We start from the raw sequence: 23448 nt of genomic DNA, 5'->3' as shown, positions 1-23448 counted from the left end.
TACCACTGCTGGGTACCGTGGGCTGTGGCTAGGCAGGATGTCTTGAGCTATGTGATATGTACTTGATACCCTCTCCTTTTAATTCATTGTGTGAACTTTAAGGGATTTGACACTGGTTTTGTGAGTTTTTGCATGTGTAAATTTACCTCGAATTACTTCTGAGGAACAGGAGCAAAAAAACCTTGTGTATTTATGGCATGAAAGGATTCATCTGAACATTTTAAGCGTTTTACTATTGTTATTAAAATACATGCACTAGGTATAAATATATTAGTAAATAAAATTTTCTTGAGAGTTTTAGTATATTGGCTTTGTGGTTTGGCAAGGAAATAATGGAAATGGTATACATAGCGAGTTACAGAACAGCCAGAGCTGTACAGAGACCCAGCTTCGAAAGAAAAGAAATCCTGTCTCGAAAAACCATAAATATATCCATTCATACATACATACATACATACATACATACATACATACATACGTACATACTACATACCAAGGAAATGTCCTCTCCTGTTACGCTCCTTATCCTGGTTTAGCTTTAGGCACACCCTTTCCACAAAAACAAACTGCCTTACTGAACCAGTTTCACTGTTCATGCGTTCCTAACTGTAACACTGAAAACATTCTGGGTTTGATTCTATCAATAGTATATGGAGAAATAAGTCTTGGACTGGAGAGATGGCTCAGGTGTTACAGAATAGGCTCACAACAAAAAATATAAGAGAAATAGCTCTACTCCCCACTGAAGCATTGCAGAAGCCTTCACAAAAACCCTTAGTAAGAGGAAGAGTAGCTTGTGTTCTGTTACACAAGTATAGCCTGAACCTTGGGAAAAAAGACAAAACATAAAAACAACAACAACAAAATGATATCAAAAGGTTACAAGGACAACAGCAAAAAACAAAAACTAGAAAAAAAAAACTGACTAGATTTCACCAACCAGCAATAGCCGCCTCAAGAAGCAGGTTGGCTGTAATCAATAATTGCCACATTTGTTAAGTATGTTTTTATGACAATCATAAGGCGTGCTTTTCAATTGTGGCACTATATCCTTTTTCAATGGGAAGGTGGTGGCCTTTTAACTCCCCCAAATTCTAGAATACTGCCGGAACTGGTATGAACAAAAGTCTTATCCAGTGGTGTGGTAAGCTATTAAAGCATTTGCCTGAAGGTTTAAAAAAAAATGCCAGTGGTTTCATGATTAAAAGATTTATAAGGTGGGAAGATAAAAAGATTTGAATACTTTTTAAAAATTTTATTTACTTATTTGTACATAGTGTTCCCACCTGCGTGTATGTCTAGATGCCAGAAGAAAGCACCCTATCTCATTACAGATGCTTGGGAGCCATCATGTGGTTGCTGGGAATTGAACTCTGGACCTCTGGAAGAGCAGCCAGTGCTCTTAACCTCTGAACCATCTCTCCAGCCCCTTGAATTCTTTATGATAAAACTTTTACACTATTTGACAGAAAAGACTAATTAATAGTTTTTATACTATCTTTAGTCCTTAGTAAACAGTATTTACTGGATGTTCATTCTGAACCAAGCAATAGGGATGATTAGTACCTGAACCGTGGGTGATACTGTTGCTTTTAGGCATTTCCTTTCTGGTGGAGTCAGAAAACAAAATCATAATGTTAGGTGGTAATAAGGACGACAAAGAAGGGTAAAGCCCTAGAGGTCTTGTATTTTAGGGTAATTAACAACATTTAAAATTTATGGCCCTTTATTATCTCCAAGCAATTGTTTATTGTGATTTATGATCATCTCACCAGGTGAATCTTGACAGACATAATGATTTGCTCATTATAAGGGTAATAAAACAGTCTGACGGCATCAGAGTTCCTGTGTCTTTACTTTGCAAATGGTGAGAAAACTCTAGCAGAAACTATCACCAAAGACATTGACTATAGGGAACATAGATGGAGGATGAGCAATTTAAACTTCATGTTGTCACACACAGGATCGCTGTGTAACTTCTACAATTGAAAGTCTTTTCCCTACATCTACAGTATCTGAAATAAACAAAATCTAAAAGCCAGTGACTCGGGGTTCCTATTAATTAATTAAACCTTAGTCTTTGTAGAGACAGTAAGTTTTTTTTTCCCTCTCTATTTTTCTTTCTTACATTTGAGGCTTGTCATATTAGATATTTTGAAACAGGGAATCACTTGCTCATGTAATAAGATATGCTCTTACTTGCTCATATAATAAGATATGCTCTTGTCTGCCAGTGTAGGTGGAGGAGAGATTGAGGGTTTAGATGGAGAGAGAGATAGAAAAGACAAAAAAAGAAAAAAAAAAACCCAAAACCTGGGCAACATGCTGAAAGCTGCTTTAAAAACACATTATGTAATGTTATCAATAATACAGAAAGTAGGCAAAAAAAGTAACAGTTCTATAATAGCCACTAATGGTTGGTTTTTGTGGGGGTAGACATCCCTATTATTATGGTCACTTTATTTGTTCTATTGTATACTTTTCTGAGATAGTCCTAGAGGCTTCTCTGTCCCCTGTAGAGCACACATTGGAAAGAGTTTAAATAGCTTAATTGGATTTAACAAAGGACAGAGCTTTTCTAGGTGAGTACGGAAAAGGGCAAAGTTATTAGGGGTTTTCATGAGAGAGATTATAATGTACTATGGGTTTGGCTTGGGTCAAGATGGAGGTTGAGAAGGAAGGGAAACTGTAGGGAATAGATTAGAGGACTTTGAAATTATATGTTTCTAAAGCTAAGTATGGTGGTATACTTTTAAATCTCAGGTGTTTGGAGGGCATTGGCTAGTAACACAGATAATCACGGCAGGCCCCTGAGCAGGCCAGCTTAACTGACTGTGTACTGACCCGCGCATGCGCGCAGGAAAGATGTAGCCTGCAGGGTCCCCAAGGGCAGGCCAATGCAGGTGCCTGAATGGTAGCGTCCAGATTGACCTGGATCATGAGAGGAGAGGAGTGAAGGGGAGAGCGAGAGAGTGTAATAGATGAAGAGAGGTCCAGGAGTGGAGCCAAGAGCATGCATTGCCAAAATGACTGGGTTTTATAGGAAAAGGGAAGCTGGGGGAAAGGAATCGAAGCTTGGGGTAGAAAGGTTTAGGGTAGAGGGGTGGGAGTTGGGGATGACGAGTGCGGAGGAGACAGGACTTTGTAACCAGTACTTTGCTGGGAGCCTGGCAGCCAGCATCCACTCTGATAGGTACCTCAGTCATTTGTCCCAGGTTTCTCTGAGACTTAACAGATGCCCCACAAAACAACAAGAGTAACGAAAGGTACCCAAGCTGGGGATTTCAAGGAAATGAAGTTGTAATGAGAAGCAAAGTATATTTGAAGTTGGTATTTTAGAGGAAATAATTCTCGGTTATGAGAGTGACCTGAGGGTAGGTGACTTGGAGAGCTCCGTATTGGATGCATGATGAATAAGAGAATGATGACAACAGGTAGGTGTCGCAGGCACACTTGTGACGTCTCGGAAATGTCCACGTTGCTACGCCCAGAACCTGCAAGTATTTACTTACTCACAGGCACATGTGATTATGTAGGAAGTCATTGCATGTCCGTATGTCCATCCTGGATTGTCTGGAAAAAGTTGGGTAACTTAAGACATGGAGGTGTGTGTGTGTGTGTGTGTGTGTGTGTGTGTGTGTGTAATCTTTTTTCATTTCAGAGCGCAGTTGTTCCAAGCAGGACTCCTTCTCTTCTCTGTATAACAGGAAACTGGTCCCACAGACTGCCTTTCCAGGCTCCTGCTCTCCTGGCTGCTGCTTAGGTTCAAACACTGGGAAGGCAGAAAGAATCTGGTCGTTCCCATGCCTTTAGTGGGATTTGAACATCCTGGAGTCTTTTCTGTTGTTCTGTTTCTTGTAAATGACTTGGTTCAGGTGGGGGATGTAGTATCCCCTGTAGAAATATACTCTAGGTTCTAGATTTCTAAAGTCTAGAAGGATGCGAAAAGAGTTTGAGAGAAAAGGGTATGCCTAGTCTTGATGGGCAGGAGGGAGGGGTTCAATCCACCGAGGCAGTGCAAATCTAGGAGAGAAGTCACGCGGCGAGTCAGAGGCCTGTGCACCCTATCTTGGAGCAGCAAGTAGGCTCTAAACAGAAACCTAAAACCTGTTTCCATAATAAAAGTCATGGAAGATCACAAGTCATTATGATTTAAATTTGAAGAAAAGAAAAAGTGGCATGACTTTTAAAACCAAGTGATGGAGGGTTCCAGAACCCATTTCACTCAGAGGGAAGGATCTTCCTCTTCTTCATGGTCCAGGACCTGACACTGGAGTGGTAAGAAGAGAAACATAATCCTCCCTTTGTACTTGACCTTGTGGTAAAAATTAGTGACACATTCACACAAATGTTGTTTATCGGGCTTTAGCTTTTAAAATTAACCGAGTGTGAAGAACAGAAGTCTTGATTTGGGTTGCCACAGAGACTGTTGTCAACAGCCTTTGTGCTGTAGAAGGAAAGTGAGGGTGTAGAAAGTCAAGGGTGGAGAACGGAAGGGAGGGAGGGCTAGGGAAAAATGCTCTTCACTTTGCGAAGGGAAGAAAGAACCCAGTAGTAACCTTGACGGAGAAAGAACACTACTGTGTCATTCAAGACTTGAGGTAGCAGGAGTAGAGTTCAAAACAGCACTTTGTTGGCCCACACTGGGGCAGTGTTTGTAGCCACTGTGAGTTCTAGATAAGACCTGTGGTCAGAACAGCAGGAAGAGCTAGCTAGGGTGGAGATAAAGGTTCAGACAGCCTGTTTCCAGCTACTGCCTCTATGTTTTTTTTTTCCAATTGTTGCTTTAAACATCAAGGAATTTCTGAATATAGTGAAATAAGACTTGCATTGCTGGTCTCTGGGAAATTCATTTTCTCCATTTTTTTTTGAGAAAGTTTTGCTTTGCTTCATATAGGAGATAGATGAAGTCCAAATCCTTGTATTAACAGATGCAATATAGAATAGTGATTAGGAGCAAGCCTCAAAATTCTTAGTGGTGAGAAGCTAGAGAAAGGATGAAACTTGGATGTGTTTCTGTTTCTTATCCACAAAACTGAGCCATTAAGCCTTGTGGTGATTCTCCAATGGCCATTCTGAGGATGACATGGGTCAGTCTATGGGAACTATATAGGTCGGTGTTCAGCACCCTGCAAGCACTACCTGGTACTTTTTAAAAAATGTTGTTGCAGTCCAAGATTGTTTATAATCTGGTGGCAGGACAGCTCCCCAAGTACATCTGTCCTTCCTTGAACTGTTTGCTTTTCTTCACACACAGACTATTTTCCCACGTTGTCTCTTCCCATCACAACCAAACTCCTTCAGAGTCCAGCTCCCATGTGACTTCTCCATGTAGCTTCTGATTCTGATACTGGAGGTACCCCTAACCTCCTCTCCACAGCACACCTTCTGGTACCCAAAGAATCTCTCCACTTCATATCATTGTTAAAAGTGAAACCATAGACTTTAAATTCAACAAAGTTTAACTAACACTGAATGGTTCGTAAGTCAGGCAAGACTCCCAGGCAGAATGAGTTTTAAGTCACTGTGGGCTGCCATGTGGTGGGGCAACATTTATAGGCAAAGGGAAGTGACAGGAGAAACAGAACTGAGGGCTGAAGATGGTGGGATGCGGGGGCGGGGGGCGGGGGTGGGAGGGGGGGGGGGGGAGGGAGAACTGACCACTGCCTTCTTTGATCTGGTTTGTCCCAGAGTCCTTGACTGCCTGTGACTCAACCTAGTCTCCTACACTTGTTCCTGGGGTAAGACACATGCTGTTGATAAATTGTGCTGCAGTTTGCACCTGTAAGGAGCCTCTAGGCCAAACTTAACACCGGGACAGTTCCAACATTGTATTCTACTGGTTGTGGACGAGGCACAGGTTTTTCCACTCAGGTCCTGCGTTCCTGGAGGAAGGAGTATTTTGCTTTCAAGTAGTTGGCAGAAAGTAGGTATTTATTCCTCCAATATTTAAAAATGTAAACAAACAAATTCATGAAGAAACACACAAACAAGAAAATTTGGTAATATCCCTTCCCTGACAAATCAGGAAGCTTTCTTGTTTTTTTTTTTTTTTTTTTCTTGTAACTGGGTAAGACTTAGAAGCGGTCTTGATAATAAATCATTGTTTCCATTTCCTGTAAATCTCTTGCAACTTATAGCTGAGGCTCATTAAACTCTTTTTCCTTTGTGTACTGAAAAAAAGACCAGAATTTCCCTCCAAAATGCTGACTCATCTCTCTGTGACATTTGAACCAGCTCAGTTACTGCCTGGAGCTTGTTTGTGGAAGGCAGGCATTTTGCCTCTTGTTCCTATAGGTGGCGCTAGCTGAGCATGTTAAAATCACAAAGAGGCCTGAAAACTGACCGTGTTTGGAAAAACATTTGCTTTACACCCGTTCTCTCCATCAGGCCTTTTGCTTCATTGTATTCATTTTCCTCATAGAGAATATTGCTAAGCAGTGTTCTAGAAATGCTGTACTAACATGGGCCATTAAAACCAGATCTCCCAGCTTGGTGCTGGAGCAGGCTTTTAATCCTAGCACTTGGGCAGCAGAGGCAGGCAGATCTGTGGGTTCAAGGCCAACCTGGTCTACAGAACAAGTACCAAAACAGCTAGGGCTACACAGAGAAACCCTGTCTTAAAAACACCAAACCAAACCAAAACACAAGAATAAAATCAGGTTTGCCATCAAGAGACTATCTCCAGCGTCCTTTGTAATTCCATTTTAAAGAAACCCAAACATTAAATAAATCACTCACAGTATCTATAGTGATTCCAAATCTATTACGCTGTAGGATTAGTTAAAAGAAGTAAGGTCCTAATCACACCTGGTTAAACACAAAATGCTAATTATTAATATAATGGAGCTATCCTTATTTCAGAATTTCATATTTTAATTTTTGTGTTTAACCTCCCTGAAGCTTTTTTTTTTATTATACCTGGCATTGCCTCATTTTAATTTTCAATATTATTTTTGTGTTTTGAGTGTAAGCTTTTGATATTATTATGCTTGGGGCAGTATTTTATGTTCAGCAAATAATTTATAGAAAGATTGACAGTAAGGATCCTGAGCTTTGCCTCTGAGTCCCAGATGTGAAAAAACCCAGCAGTGAAAAAACCCAGCAGTGAGGTGGGGAGGCAGGGAAGTGCTTGCTTTACAATTGTGAGGACAGATCTGATGACCAGAACTCTTCCAAAAAGCCAGCCAGCTCTGGGGCTGGGGAGATGACTCAGGGGGTAAGAAAGAGCTCTTGCTGCTTCTTCAGAGGACCTGAGTTCTGTTCCCAGCACCCATTCCAGGTGGTTCACAACAGTCTCTAACTCCAACTCCAAGAAGACCCAGTGTCCTCTTCTGACCTCTGAAGGCACCCACATGTAACTCCATGCACGTACACACATGTGTACACACATACACACACATGCACTATACTAATAAATAAGCTCATTGAGACAGGAAATAAGCCAGTATTCTCTGTTCCTCTTTTAAAAATACACTCATTCCCTGGGGTTCTCAGCACACACATATACTTGCATGCACACATTCATGTACATGCATCATCTATCTGAAAGAAGTGATCAAAGAATCATTTTGAATATATATAAGCAGAGGGCACATGACACTGATTACTTTGGAAGCTGGATAACACTTCTGAGAGCAGGGGAAATGTACAAGGAAATGGAAACTCTCTGCTTGGAGTTCTGTGCTTGGGAAGGGTTCTGGTTTTGCTCTCTTGCAGTTCTTGATAATTTAATATTTTTCCTTTTTGTGTCTGGCCTTACAAAATACGCGTCTGGTCCTGTTCTGGGGCTTATTGACTTTAAAAATAAGTTGCAGGGTCAAACTAGGGAATTTAATAGATGCCATTCCCTGTGTGATTGTCTATGGGGTTTTGAGATTGGATAAAATGGGGATGCAATAAAGCTTTCCGACAATGACCTTTGTACAGGGTCGCTGCCAGTGGATCGTGGAGCAACTTTCTCTGCAGAGACTCAGGGAAGGCAGCTCAAAATGCATCACTAGCTTTGCACACCAAATTTCAATGTGCACACTCAGCATGCTCAAGCTGAAGACTTTTTCTTATTAACTAGTTCTGACATTATTCCAGAACTACTCTTATTACTTCTCCTTGTATTCATTTCTTGAGGAGATGTCATACAGAACTCATTTTCTGGAAGGTGGAATACATTTCCTTCCAGTTCTAAGCTAAGGCAATGAGTAAAGACAGAATTAAGTCACCTATGTATTTATCCAGGTGCAAGGGCAAAGACCTAGCATTGCATTAATAACTCGACTGGACGTTGAAATTTGGGGCCGAGATGTATAACTATGTTCCCAGCATCCTTTGCACAGAGGCTATTATCAGCTGGTCCCATGTCTGTGCTCATCAGCAGAAAATACACGGGTTTGTGCTCATTACATATCTCCTTGGAGTGAGCCTGCTTTCAAGTTTTAAAATTAGATCTGAGGAGAATTATCTGAGCCTGTGTTGGCTTTGCTTCCCTCTGTGTATCCTGGTGGACTGTACAGCGTTCTAGGTACTAATTTGTTGTAGTTATTTAATGTTATCACTTAACTAGCTAGAACCTTTGTTTCAGAACTTTTAAAAAATTATTTATTTATTTGTATTTTTTGTACATTGGAGTTTTGCCTGTGTGCGGGTGTCAGATCCGCTGGAGCTATAGACAGTCGTGAGCTGCCTTGTGGGTGTTGGAAGTTGAACTCAGGTGTTCTGCAAGAGCAGTCAGTGCTCTGAACCACTGAGCCACCTCTCTAGCCTTTGTCCCCAAATTTATAATACACATTTTAACAGGGGCTCTTAGAGACAAAACCCATGGCACCACAGATGTGGCTCAGCAAGTGTTCTAAGAACATGCCTGGATAGTTAATGTGATGGAATTTGTGAGTTTTGAGTAAAACAGAATGATGTTTAGATTCAAATCCTTTTGTGTGGCAGTATTTATGTTCTACTCCTCTACTTTGGGAAGCAGACAAACAGCTCCCATTTTAAGAGGCTCAAATCCTCCAGCAAGGAAGAGAATTATTTACTCGATTGTGAACAATTTCTGGGGGAGAGTCAATCATGAGCCTCCTATGTGACTGGTTGGACTTTATCATAGCAATTTTGTGTCTGGTCCTAGCTCTGAATTGCAGGGTGTTTCGCTGAACTCTCCAGCACCCTGGGAAGAAAAGCTTTCTATGGGATTACAGTCCTTGCTGGTCCTTCAATTGCTTGTCTGCTCCTCTGGCTTCTAACAGCTCTTTTTCTCACTCGAGGAAGAAGTTTTCTCTTCTAATACTTCAAGGGTCTATTAAAAGAAAATAAAGAAGTCAACTTCTTTTCTGCCTCTATAAGTAAGGAAGAGAGGAGAAAATAAGGCTAATTCATTTGACACTCCTCATTTCTTTTCAAAAGGTTTATTTATATTTATGAATGTTTGCCTGCCTGTGTATATGTACACCATGAGCATGCAGCATCTGCAGGGGTCAGGAGTGGGTGTCAGAATCCCTAGAACTTGAGTTAAAGATGGTTGTAAGCTGCCATGTGTGTGTTCAGAACCAAATCCGGATACTCTGTAAGAGCAGTCAATGATTTCCCCACCGAGCTGTCTCTCCAGCCTGTCTATCGGGCCGCCTCTCCAACTTGTATGCGTTTCTTTTGTCTGAGAACTCTTAGTTATTGTTTCTGTGTGCTATTCATTTGCCCTTTACTGAAGCATCAGCTTATAAAGCTTTCAAGAAAGGACCTGGGAACCCAAAAGTCAATAGTACTCAAAGAATTGTCCACACTTATGTAGAGAGAAGTGAACCAGTCTCAGTCAATGCAAATGAGTAGGTTAGCATTTGTCTGGAAAGAAAAGCTATTTCAGCTGTTTGTCAAGGTAGAAGTCTCTAAGCCATTTTGTTTGCCATCTTCACAGATACCAAAGTCACTCACCTGTTGGGAATATTCTCAAGAAAATTTATTCTTCCATGGGAAATTATATAAAATTTAGGATGATACATTTTAACACCTGAATATTAATGCAGCCTTTCCTAACTGCTGACATAGAGAGAGAGAATAAGCCAAGGGAAGATGTGTCTTATGGTGAAGGGGATGGGCACTGGCACCCAGAGTTATAGAAAAGTCAAATCTCTGGAAATATTTTAAGGAGTTGGGTAAGGCTATGTCATGTATCCACCTGCAGTTTCCTAACAGTGATGTACATTGTGTGTGTGTGTGTGTGTGTGTGTGTGTGTGTGTGAGGATTTAAGCAACGAGACAAGGAAGAGCAGGACTATTCACTTTGTGAATGTGCAGATGGGTGCCCATCATGGAAACTGACTATAGTGCTTACATTTGAGATGAATCAGTTCACAGGGCCAAATTCTGTTTTGTGACATTCACTACTATAGGGTATTACAATCTGCCAGATATTTTTTTTCAATACAAGTCTTTTATTGTCCCAAAAGATACCCCAAATCATATTAAAATTCAGGATCTTGTTTCTGGAACTGCAGATATTTTATTTAAGAATTTTTTTGTTCTTTGTTTTCGTTTTGACATTGTCTTACTATGTAGTTATGGCTAGCCTATGTATGGTCAAAATATAGATTAGGATAACCTTTAATTCACAGAGTTCTGCCAGCTTCTATCTCTCAAGTGCTGAGGTAAAAGGCATAAACTGTCAGGCCCAGACAGAAGTTTTGATCAAGATGTTGGTAAAACAGACTAGTTGGTTTATAGACTAGTTTTACTTATCTATGACATGTCATATGTTGAATGTCAAAATCATCACACAGATTTGAAAATCACAGTGCTTGGACTATTAGTCCTATATTTGCTGTCGGATAATGCTTTTGTACACTGTAGAGATTTGTCACTTGTATTGGTTTAATAAAATGCTAATTGACCAGTAGCCAAGTGGGCAGTATAGTTGGGGCAACCAGGGTAAGAGAATTCTGGGAACAGGAAGGCAGAGATGTAATCATCAGGCAGATGCAGAGGAAACAAGATGAAAATGCCTCCCTGAGAAAAGGTACCAAGCCATGTGGCTACACATAGACAAGAATTATGGATTAATTGAAGTTGAAAGAGCTAGTTAATAATAAACCTGAGCTAATAGGCCAAACAGTTTATAATTAATATAAGCCTCAGTGTGTTTCTTTGGGACTGAACAGCTGTGGGATCAGGCAGGAGAGAAACTTCTCTCTACATATATTAACTAATGAAAAATTAGGAAACTGATCACGGACTCTCTTTCTTTCTTTTTCTCTGTGGTTGTGTGTATGTGTGTGTGGGGGGCATGCCTAAATATGAAATAGTGGGACTTTTAGGATGGTTGAGTAAAGGTGCTTGTGGACCAAATCTGATGACCTGAGTTTCATCTCAGGACACGATGGAAGGAGAGAGCTGACTCTCATAAGTTGTCTTCTGATCTGCACACATGCACCATGACATGCCCTCTACAAGTAAATGTTAAAAAAAAGGTGGTGGAGGAAACAATGTACTATGCTGTAAATTTTTTGAGACTAGCTCTCAGGCGTGCACACACACTTAGTTAGGGTGATTTTCTCTTCCCCAGATCCGGTCTATATTTGTTAATTGGGGTTCTTATAAGGAAGAGTCACTAAATAGTTTTGAGGATGGACAGGATTGCCCTGATGCTAATATGGAAGTTGGGCAGATAGTAGAGACTGCAATAGTGGAGATTACAAGGGCTTGAACCTTGGTGGAACAATAAAGATACAGGCAGTCAATATGAGAAACAGTTAAGAGGTAGAGTCAAGAGAATTTGATGGTCACATTAAGAAAGATGCTATTGAGATTTCTGAATAAGGATTTTTTTTTTTGCTAAAGTAAATTTACTTGTGGATATGTAAGTTTGAGGAGACCATGGGACATACAGGGAAGATTGTCTATGAAACTGACCTTATGAAAAGTCTAGAAGAGAGGCCTGGTATAAAATTACAGATCTTTAAATTATTAATTCATAAATTGGAGCTGGACTTATGGGAAATGAATGACACTGCTCAGGAAAATTTGTAGTGAGAGAAGTCCTAGCAAGGTAAGGGAAGCCAACACTCAAAGACAAGGAGAAGGCAAGTCATTCAGTGAGAGAATGGAAGAAGTGTCTGTGAAGTACAGAATACACACTGGCACCCAGAGTTTCAGAAAAGTCTGCATGGAAAAAGCCAGCAGGTAGTATGGCTGCCGTGAGCTTTCTGTGGTCATAGTAGATCAGGTGCTTCCCCTTTCAAGAAGTTGGAATCCTCAGATATGTTGCTTTTAAATTGTGAACAGTTTCAAGAGGACAGTCAATCACCAGGGTGAGTGTGGTTTGCTGTGACTCCTTCTGCTCTGGTAACTTTGTCTGTGAGCTGCAGACTGTCTGTCATGCCGTGCTCTGCTGTAGGGATAAGAGGAGAGATGGTGTGTCTGAATAAGATGGAAAAGAGATGGGATGCTATGGGAGGTGACCTTCTAAGAGATCGTTATTCCATCCCCTCCCAGTTCATACACAGACAGAGACTATGGGTGTAGGTACCATATTTATATTTCAGACGCTAGCAGGGCTAACGCTCTAGACGGCTCCTCATCTGGCTGTCAGTGCATGTGTGCACTTGTCTGGTCCCAAATCACTTCCAGGCATTTTGTTTCAGTGCTACATCTCAATTTAGCTTCTTTGGTTGGAATGCTTGGCCAAAGGCTCCGTGTGTGTGTGTGTGTGTGTGTGTGTGTGTGTGTGTGTGTGTGTGTGTGGTGAAGTTGTCAATTCATTCTGCATGACCAGGCAAAGCAGGAAGTTTAGGATGGGGCCTCACAAACACTTCATCATCAGTTGAATGGAGAGCAAAGTGAAAGGAGAGAGGATAGCTCAGCTCAAATCTATCCCCATGAGGGGAAGGGCAATTCAAAACACTTGCTTCAGGGAGAAGCAAGGATATTGCCAGTGTGTAATGTTTCTCAATGTGGAGGTCAGATTTGTGCTTCCTTTATTCTACCCAGAGAAAAATGTTTGCTTCTAGACTATCATCTGAGCTCGAGGAATTAAACCTGGGTTGTAAACTGAGCTAAAAGCCCAAGATATTCTGAAAGTGGAGTTTTGATTTGTAAATTTTTACTTGTAAGGGGTTTTTTTCATAATAAAGCAATAAATAATTTGTAAATAATTTTGCAGAAATTAGAAAACAAATATCTCTAGTCTTATTAACATAGCTACTATCCTCTTTTAATATTCTCCCATATATTTCTTTATGCATTAATATTTTTACATAATTGCAATTATGTGAGCTATATTGATTCATTCTTGGCCTTTTCATTTGACTCATGAGAATTATTTTAAATTGTGATGTAGTGTTTGTAATATTTCTTTTAAATGACTGAATGACACTCCATGACATGAATATGCAATATGTTAATTAAACATTTCTATATTATAGGACATTTAGTTTGCTTCTGGTTTATCACTATAATAAATAAGGCTGTATTGGAAAATACAGCCAAAATGTTACTTGCTGTACCCTTTCCCTTATGCTTTGAATTTTGAGGGTTTTTTTTTTTTTTTTTTGAGGCAGGATCTTGGTCTAGAGCACAGGCTTGCTGGAATAGATAGATATCTCCCATTGGCCTCAGACTTACTGTTCTCCTGTCTCTGCCTCTCAAGTGTTGGGAAGACAGAAACACATCAACTGACCAGGCTTATTTTCATTGAACAATCCTCTAGAAGATCAGTATTTTAAGAGCAGGTTATAGATCAAAGAGCTCCATGTACAGGCTCTGAGAAGGAATACTTAGGCAAGCTTCAAGTCACCAAGGGGACAGAGCAAGGACGCTAGGGGAAATTAAAGCTCTGAGCAGCTGTGCCAAATATTAAAGAGTCCGAATACTACCAAGATGGCCCTAAGCACTCACATGACAAGCTCATTCCACTCACTTCTCACTACCTGATTCACCAACATAAAACCACAAGCCATGGGGCTGGAGAGATGGCTCAGAGGTTAAGGGCACTGGCTGCTCTTCCAGAGGTCCTGAGTTCAATTCCCGGCAACCATATGGTGGCTCACAACCATCTATGATGAGATCTGGTGCCCTGTTCTGGCATGCAGGTATACATTGAGGCAGAACATAATAAATAAATCTTAAAAAAAATCCCAAGGCATACAAAAACAGGGAAAATACATGGTCTGAAAACATCACCATCAGAAGCATATTTTGACATAAAGCAGATTTTGGAATTATGAAATAGAACATTTCAAATGACTATCATTATATGGTTTAAAAATTGTACTGTATTTTATGTGTGTTTGTGTGTACATGGGAGTTGGTTCTCTCCTTTCACATGTGCGTCCCAGGGATCAAACTAAAGTTCTCAGGCTGGGCAGCAAATGCCCTCACCACTGAGCAATCTGCCCAGTTCCAAAGCTAAAAGCTGTCATAGAAAGAGTATAACATGCAAGAACATATCAGAATATAACCAAGCTGGAAAGACCAAGAGTCAAAAGGAGTTGTGAGAAATTAAAAACACTGCACTGTTGCATGAGTTCTAATTGGTCTTATTAATAAAAACCTGGATCAAGATAATTGGGGCAAATGCTCAAAGGTCAGAGACACAAAGGAGCCAGCCAGAACCAACTCTTACCGTGCTAACGCCTCAGCCAAAAAGGCGCCAACCTCATGCCTCCTCCCGCCTTATACTCCCCTCTCTGTCCAGCCATATCACTTTTCTTTCTGTCTGTGCAGACCTCCAGACCTCTATGGTTAACTAGTGGCTGGCTCTGCCCTCAGATCTTCAGGCAAGTTTTATTTGTTAGAGTACAAACAAGATATCACCACACCATACCATAAATTAAGAATACCTTTGATGAACTCCTGAGAATGGACAAAACTAAAGAATTGGTAAACATAGTATTTGTCAGTTCAAACTTCCCAAATGGTTGGGGTCTCTGTGCAGCCCTGGCTGCCCCGGAACTCACGTTGTAGACCAGGCTGGTATTGAATTTAGAAAATTTAGTGTTGGGATGAAAAGTGTGTACCACCACCACCTAATGAGAAAACTATTTCAAAACTGAAACAAACAAGAGGACACTTGAGCTGGCGTCCTGACTCTCAACTGTTCTCACCCTGCCCTTACTCTAAACTTCTCCAGTTCTTGGGCTCTCCTTCTCCCAGCTTCTCATTCCTATATAACCCTGAATTTTGGCCATGCTCTCTCTTGGCTCTTGGTCCTCTCTCCCAGTCTCCTTTGCTTCCTTTCCCTTCTCTTCCTTTTTCCTCTCCTTACTGCTCTTTCTCTCATGGCCTGGTTCAGCCTGTTGGCTATGCTGAGTCTACTACTTTCTTTTTCTGCTCTGGACTCATCTAGATGCCTCTGGCTATACTCTCTCCTATACCTACAATAAAAACTTCTTCACAACTGGGTAGTGGTGACACATGCCTTTAATTGCAGCGCTCAGGAGGCAGAGGTAGGCATATCTCTGAGTTTGAGGCCAGCCTGCCTGGTGTACTATCGGCATACTGTTAGTCAACAAGATCATCTAGCACCAACAACAGTAGCTTTCCCCCATAGAGGCCTACAATTTCCCTAGTAATGGGAAATTTGATCAGGTTTACAAAACCAACCATGTAATCCCTCCTGGGAGCAGGCTTCAAATCCAACCAGGAAGTGGTTGGTTATCCCCTTAACTGTGATGCCACTATTTCACCAATGTGCACATCTTGCCGGAAAGGTTGGCATTGTAGCATCCAAAGTCTGGTGATGATAAGACCAGTGATGTTTTTTTCTCCCTCAACAGCTAGCAAAGTATTTTTTGAAAATTAGTATATATTCATAATACTGAATAATGGGTTTTTACTGTGACATTTTCATATGTGTATATTAATATTGTGTATTTTGCTTATTTTCATGTATATTTAAGCCCTAAGTCTGCAGGCAAGAGAAAACATGCAGTATTTAGTGTTTTGAACCTGATTTATTTTACAGAACACGATGATCTCTGGTTCCACTCATTCTCTTGCAAATGAAATCACTTCATTTATCTTTATGCAAATCCCTTTGTTCTCTTTGTCTTGCTAATTAAGTTTTAAGTTAACAGCTATTTTATTCTCAGTGAACAAAGAGAACTGTTTCCAGTAATAATAGTGACATTTATTAGGTGATTATTAACATATAACTATAACCATTGCATATATTAGGTAATTACTACCAAATAGACAATTTAGGTGACAGTTGTAGAGAGAAAAATGGGGTTGTTATGCTTTCGGATGCCTGGGCCACATGTGGAGGGGCGCTATGTTGTTTGAGCATAGGTTCAGAATGGGTATGAATGTACAGTCATCCCTAACCTTGGGGAATTGGCCCCACTTCTAACCCTACTCCCTACAGATTCAATTCCATTCTATGAAGTAGTACAGTATTAGCACATAACTTATGAACATTTTCCCTGTACTTCCACCACCTCTAGATTACTTACAACACCTACCACAATGTAAATGCTATGGACAGTTATCAATTGTGTTGTTTGGGGAATAATAATAAAGAAAACCTCTGTATGTGTTCAATATAGATGCACTCTTAATTTACCTAGTGATATTTGACCCATAGTTGGTTGATGCTATGGACATGAAACCCAAACATATGGGGGTTTGACTGTATGTGGTCTACATTTAGAGCAGGGCTTCTTAAATGTTTTCTGCTTTTAATTCCTTTTTGACTGAGAAATTTTTTATATGACCCTGGGTGTATAGGTATATTAAATAGGTATATAAATCAGGTACTTACTCATGATAAATCACTGAAATTATTTAAAAATAAATTTCAATTTATATTAGAATACCCTTTACTAAATATGAAAGCAAGTTTGCATAATATTGAGTTGATGTATTTGTTTATTTTTACATAAGAATTAAATCTTGGCTGCACATTTGAAACTGTAGGATGTGGAAGCTTCTGCATTTTTCAGAGCTGATCGTATTTGGGTTTTATAATTGTCAGCATTGAGAATACCACTTCCCATAAGTACATAGTTAAATGGCAGAAATATATGAAGGACCATTTCAGATATTGTTAAAAATTTGTCCTAATCCCAAGACAAAATTCATTTAACTATTTATTTATTTGATTTTCTCGAGACGGGGTTTCTCTGTGTAGACCCAGCCGTCCTGGAACTCACAGACATCTACCTGCCTCTGCCTCCTGAGTGCTGAGGTTAAAAATGTGTGCCACTACTGCCCAGATATTTAATAATTTTTTTCTTATGAAACTCACATCAGCAGCTCAAACTGTAAATTTTTGAATTGAAAATAATTTGTTTCATACAATGTATTCTGATCATGGGCTCCCCTCCCCCAAATATTCCTAGATCCTCTCCTCCTCCCCACTCATTCACGTTTATGCCTTCTTTTTCTCTTTCTTTGGAAAATAGGCCAAACAAACCAGAATAAACGGCAACAGCAACAAAGAAAAAGTGCTAGAAACACATACACGATCCCATAAAAACACAAAGTCGGAAAGCATAGCACGTATAGGACAAGGAAGGCAGAAAATGCCCAAACAGCAATATGAGACAAACATTTCCACAAAGACCATAGCGTTCCTTTTGTGTTGGCCATCTAATCCTAGGCCTACCCCTAAGTGTGGTTTATATTCCCAGTGAGACTCCACTGGGGGAAAGCCAATTCTTCCTTTGTGAGTGGTTGTCAGAGGTAGTTTTTGGTTAGGTATGAGAGCTTGTGTCTCCTTTCCTCTCTCAGCACTGGCACCCCTCTGGCTTGTGCCTGCGTGCTCAAACAGCAAATTTTAAACTCAATCCATCTAGCACAACACAGCCAGAGACCCACTAATATGATCCTTAGATCCTGTGATTGCTATTCTTGGTTGTCAACCTAACTACATCTGGAATTCCCTACAATTCAAAAATGGAGGGCATACATGTGAGGAAGCTTTTGATTAATTTAAAGTGGGACGATCTACTCCTAATCTGAATCTTTGATTCAGGAAGACACAAGTCTTTAATTCTGATCTTGAAGCACGAAGACACCTTTAATTTGGATTAAACTTCCTACTAGAAGTTTATGAGGTCATGGATGAAGGGAGCTTTTGCTCTGTGACTGCTTGCTCTCACCTTGCTAGCAAGTTCATTTCTTCACTGGCCTTAGAGTCTCCTCCTTAGGGATCCCTGCATATACTGAACAGCTGAGACATCCAGCCTCAAGGACTGAGCAGCTACTGGATTCTTGGACGTTTTGCTCATAGGCAGCCACTGATGGATTAGCTCGACTGCAGCCTTAAGTCATTCTAATAAATCTTGTACACACACAATATGTACACACACATATATAATATGTACACACACACACTTACCTATTCATTCTGTAAATTCTGTTACTCTAGAGAACCCTGACTAATATAGATGCTGAGGAATCATTACAGAAAAATATTAAGCATCTTTATTTTCCTTAACTAAGCTATTACGTTTCTATTAAGAGCAGAAAACTTTGTAAAACACTGCAGTTTGTGACAGACAACAGTGTCAAATATGAACTGAGGTGCTGTTTGGCAAGTGCCAAGTGCACATGTGTGAGCCGTAGCAGCACAGCCACATTTGGGATAGGAGAGCACCACCCAGGACACCTTGGATTCTTTCTATGTTTGATCATCATGCATTCAGAAGCCTTTTCCTATTGTTTTATTTGTTGTCACTGTCCACTTTCAGTTATGTGACCCCACGTGAGAGTACCAACCCAGGTTTGATCTATACCAGGACAGTAGCCAGAGATTATTTAAAGGTATCATTGGGCTCCAGGAGTTCCCTGGTAGAGCATTTGTTCAGTATGTGCAAGTCCCCACCGGCAAATCCTGAATGTAACATACTCTAAGAAAGAAGATAAAATTAGTTCATCTACCATGATCAATTAAAACCAGAGAAGAACAAGTAGAGGTAGTGTATTACAGTTGTAGACATGGTAGCTATTAGCCCAATTGCAGTTGGTATGCTTGGCTGTCCACTTGACTACATCTGGCATAAACTAAAACCCAAATGGCTGGGTTTTCATTAAAGCATTTGAGGTGGAAAGATCCACCTTTAATCTGGGCCACACTTTCTGCTGGTAGCTTATATACAGGAAGGGAAGAAGGAAGCTTACCTCTGCCTGCTTACTCTTGCTCTTTCTGGCAAGCCCATTCCTCTACTGGCCTACTTCTTCAGGATTCCAGGGTATACTGAAGACCAGCTGAGACACTCAGCCTTGTACACTGAACAACTACTGGATTCTTGGACTTTCTGTTGGTAGACAGCCATTGTTGGGCTAGCTGGACCACAGTCTGTAAGTCATTCTAATAAATCCCCTTTCTGTATTCATTCTATAAGTCCTGTACTTCTAGAGAACCATGAACAACACACCAGCAAATACTTCAAATACAGGTGATTTTAGTATATTAAAAGAAGGCAGGCTTTCAGAGTGGAGTGTAAAGTAAGAAATAAGATTCAAATATATGCTGTCCATAAGTAATTCATTTTTATTAAATCACGGGTTCAAAGTAAAGGCCTAAAAATTAGTATTAAATAGTTGTTGTAAACATATTTTCAGGGGCCGGGGACTATGCCAAAAATGTGTGTACGGAAAGAACAATCTGATCTGTGCAAACCTGAGGATCTGAGTCTGAGCCTTTGAACTCCTGGGAAGCTGAGGAGAGAGCCAACTCCCACAGTTCCCCTCTGCCATCTACACACATGTGGTGGTATGCCTCTTTCAACACCTAACTTTATAATACCATAATAACAAATACAAAATAAATAAAAGGACAACCTGACAAGCCGCTCTGACAATGTGTTTCACACCGTGCTTATGGCTTCCAGCTGATTCTCATGCTCATTCAGGTTTGGGCATCTGTACTGTTAAGGATGCTTGTGTGGGTTTGGTCATGGGTCCCATTCTGGACATTTTCAGGGTATTTGCTTTCATACATATATCCCTTGGTACTGCTGATAACATAAAGATGCATTTACTTCCCTAGTCCAAGTACAACTTCTATGTCTTATTATCTCCAAATCCTTAAAACCCCATTTCTTATATTTTTGGTTATGAGCCTAGCCATCTCTCCAGTCCTAAAACTCCATTTCTTAAAGGTTGATCCAGGGGCAGAAATTTCACTGTCAGCTAGGGTTTATTACCCATGGTCACTGAAGCACAACTCAGACTTGCTTGTCAGTCTGCATTTTAACATGATCCCCTATATTTAGTGAATCGAACAATCAGGTAATGAACTCACTCATTAAACAGCAAGCATTGCAGAGTGTGGAGAAACATGCCTGTAATTGCAACACTCTTAAGGCAGAGGCTGGAGGATTGCTGCAAGTTGACTCCAGCCATGTGAGTCATGGACTAGTCAGGACTACATACTGAGAGCCTTTTCAAAAAAAACTAAACAAGCCTCCCCCCTCCCCCACCCCCCGCAATCCCAAGGAGATTTGGAGACAAAATAAAAAATAAAACAATCCACCCTCCTCACAAGTAAATCCCATTCACTTTTATTTTTATCAAGAGCGTTCTAGATGGCGATCAGGACCACTGGGGGGGATTGGAAGGGACTGTGATACCGCTAGGGAAAGAACGTTTCCTTCTGAAAGAAGAAGGAAGCCGCCAGAGTGGAGAGATGGCTGGGAGGCTTGGAAGGGTTTGCCGTTTAAGTCTGTGTCCTGGGATTTCACAGAAGATTCGAGCATGAAGTCTGTGTGCAGCAGACAAGACGGACAGGATCAATGCGCAAGATGGGACCAGGGCTGCTGCTCATTAGTGTGGCGCTTGCTTAATCTGCACAAAACCCCGGGTGACATTCCTGACATCACAAAAACCAACCCCCAAACTGAGAACAGCAACTTAAGTTGAGCACAGAGTGACAGGAGTCAGCCTGCTGTGCAATGTCCTTACTCCAAGTACGGCTTGGTGGGAATTCTAGGATTTTAGCTGCTGGGGTGGGGGTTCATTTCAGACCAGAGGGACAGGAATGGCTTCCAGATAAAGCCAGTGTTCTCACAGACACACCTAAGGTATAACTGGGAATTCCAAGAAAGAGTGAGTCTGGGAGGGTCTAGGGAAAAACGAAAGAATTTAAAAGCATTTTTATTTTTATTTATGTCTTTATATTATAATGTGCATGTGTCCACAGAGGCCAAAAGAGGCTGTCAGATCCCTTGGAGTTAGAGTTACAGATGTTTGGAGACGCCTATCTTCATGAAGTGTTACCAACTCCTCATGATAAAAAAGCAAGCATTCTTAACTGCCCGGCCATCTTTCTAGCCCTGACAAATGAATTATATCTGTTCATGTCCCCACTAGCTTCTATACGATGTGAAGGGCAGGGAAGCTCCTATTCTCTTTCAAGAACAGCTTTGGGTTCTATTTCTGATCATTGTTTTCTAATTCTTGGTTACCCTAGAAAAGTGTTTAGAATATTTTTCTGAAAGACTGGTGTAGAAGGAGCTGTGGGCTGCGTTCCACCGCCCAGCTCCCGCATGGCTAGCTTTATACCTGGAAATAATTACACGGAAACTGTATTCTTTTGAACACTGCCTGGCCCATTAGCTCTAGCCTCTTATTGGCTAACTCTCACATCTCGATTAACCCATTTTAATAATCTGTGTAGCCCCACGAGGTGTGGCTTACCAGGAAAGATCTTAACCTGCGTCTGTGTCAGGTGGGAGAATCATGGCGACTGCCTGACTTGGCTTTTTTCTCCCAGAATTCTGTTCTGTCTACTCCGCCTACCTAAATTCTGCCCTATCAGGCCAAGCAGTTTTCTTTATTAATTAACCAATGAAAGTAACAGATAGACAAACGACACTCCCACATTAGACTGGGGTGTAGCTCAATGCGTGTTTGCTTAGTACACATAAGGCCCTGGTCTCCTTGTACGATACAACACAGCCAACCAAGCCCCGAAGCCCAGGAAAGGATGGTATTGTAGAACAGGGGCCTCCCAGAGAAGGACCACACTGTAGAATAGGGGTCTCCCTTTACACCCCCAGTCAGTCTTTTCTCTCTCTTCCTGATTGTCTTTATTTGGAAAATATGAATCTCTTTGAAATGGATCATTGGGGTCGGCATATTTATTAAGTCATCTGCACCTCCATGATTTACCGTTCTTGATAATAGAGCTTGTACTCAGTTGACCTCCAGACTACCATGATTCTCAGCTTCATCTCTTCCTTTACAAGTTTCCCCCTAAGAACACTGTATTTGCTCTTCAAGACTTTGGATGTGTACTTTATTTCCTCTGTGGAAGGACCCAGGTAAAGTTTAAATTGCAGTTAATTGATAGAGGCCAAAGAAGAAGATAGAAAAATTTAATTAGTTTTCGTGCAAAGTAATGTGTATTAATCTGACTTTCTACACTAGAGATTAACATATCTTAACTTAAGGTGCACACGGAATGTGCTGTTTAAATACACAGGGTCTGAGTTCATTCTCTCAGCTTATTTTCTGTCTAGACAGCGAAGAGAATCAAATCCCTTTTAAATTATAAAATTGTTCCGTGATTAGATATCATGCCCATCTCCCGAGGTGTGCGGGGCACTTCATAAATTGTTAAAGCCTGTTAATGCTTGATTTTATTCAGGACGCACAGAGCAGCTGCCTCTGGTGGCTCCTGCTACAGTCATCAGCCCACCTGTTTCTAGGGCTGGGTGGGGTGAGTTCTCATGCAGAAACCCCCACCCCCCCAAAGTGTTTAAGCACTTAGAAGTCAGGTCTTTCTGCCTGAGCTATTTCTCAAGTGCCTGGAGCTCAGTCTACAGGTATCAAATGAGAAAAAATTGTGAGGCATCAGTGGCCTCCTTGCTGCCAACAGCCAGCTGGGACAGGGGATCTAGACATGGGGCAAGAGATGGAGTGAGGATTCTTTGTTTCTGCATGGCTCCTTTCTGTAGTTTGGATATTGTTTGTGTCCCCTAAGAGTTCACGTGTTTGGACTTTCAGCACCTGGAGTGTGGTTGAGAGATAGCAAACTTTTTAAAAAGTGGGCCCTGGTCTCAGAAAGGTAAGTTTTTATTTTGAGACCCTCAGTTGGTTTCTCATGAGATCAAGTTATGAGAGCAAGCACAATCCTCAAACTGCCCTGGCTCCCTGTCTCAGCATGTGATGGTTTTCATATATATTGCCACGGACGAAGCCTTTATTGTGGGTTTATGTGGTCATTAGGGTTGTCTGGTTTTTGACATTCGTTATCGAGAACGGTGGTAGAAACAGCCCTCCTTAAATAGCGTTGCCAAGCCGCAGGTATTTCCTTATGGCAAGAAAAACTGGAATAAGACTTTCTCCTACCTGGCGGAAGTTTAAACACTTAGTTCCAGTGCCTACAATCTCACTCCTCTCCAGCCTCTCACTCTGTTGTTTGCTCTAGCTTCCTGGAATCATTTCTGAAACAACTCTTTGAGCCCATGTCTTTGTGTCAGTCCCTACTTGGGGACTGCTCAAGCGAAGACAAGTGGA

This window comes from Microtus ochrogaster, chromosome 6 (genome assembly GCF_000317375.1).
Source record: "Microtus ochrogaster isolate Prairie Vole_2 chromosome 6, MicOch1.0, whole genome shotgun sequence".
Classification (NCBI taxonomy): Eukaryota; Metazoa; Chordata; class Mammalia; order Rodentia; family Cricetidae; genus Microtus; species Microtus ochrogaster.
This window is presented reverse-complemented; position numbering follows the sequence as displayed.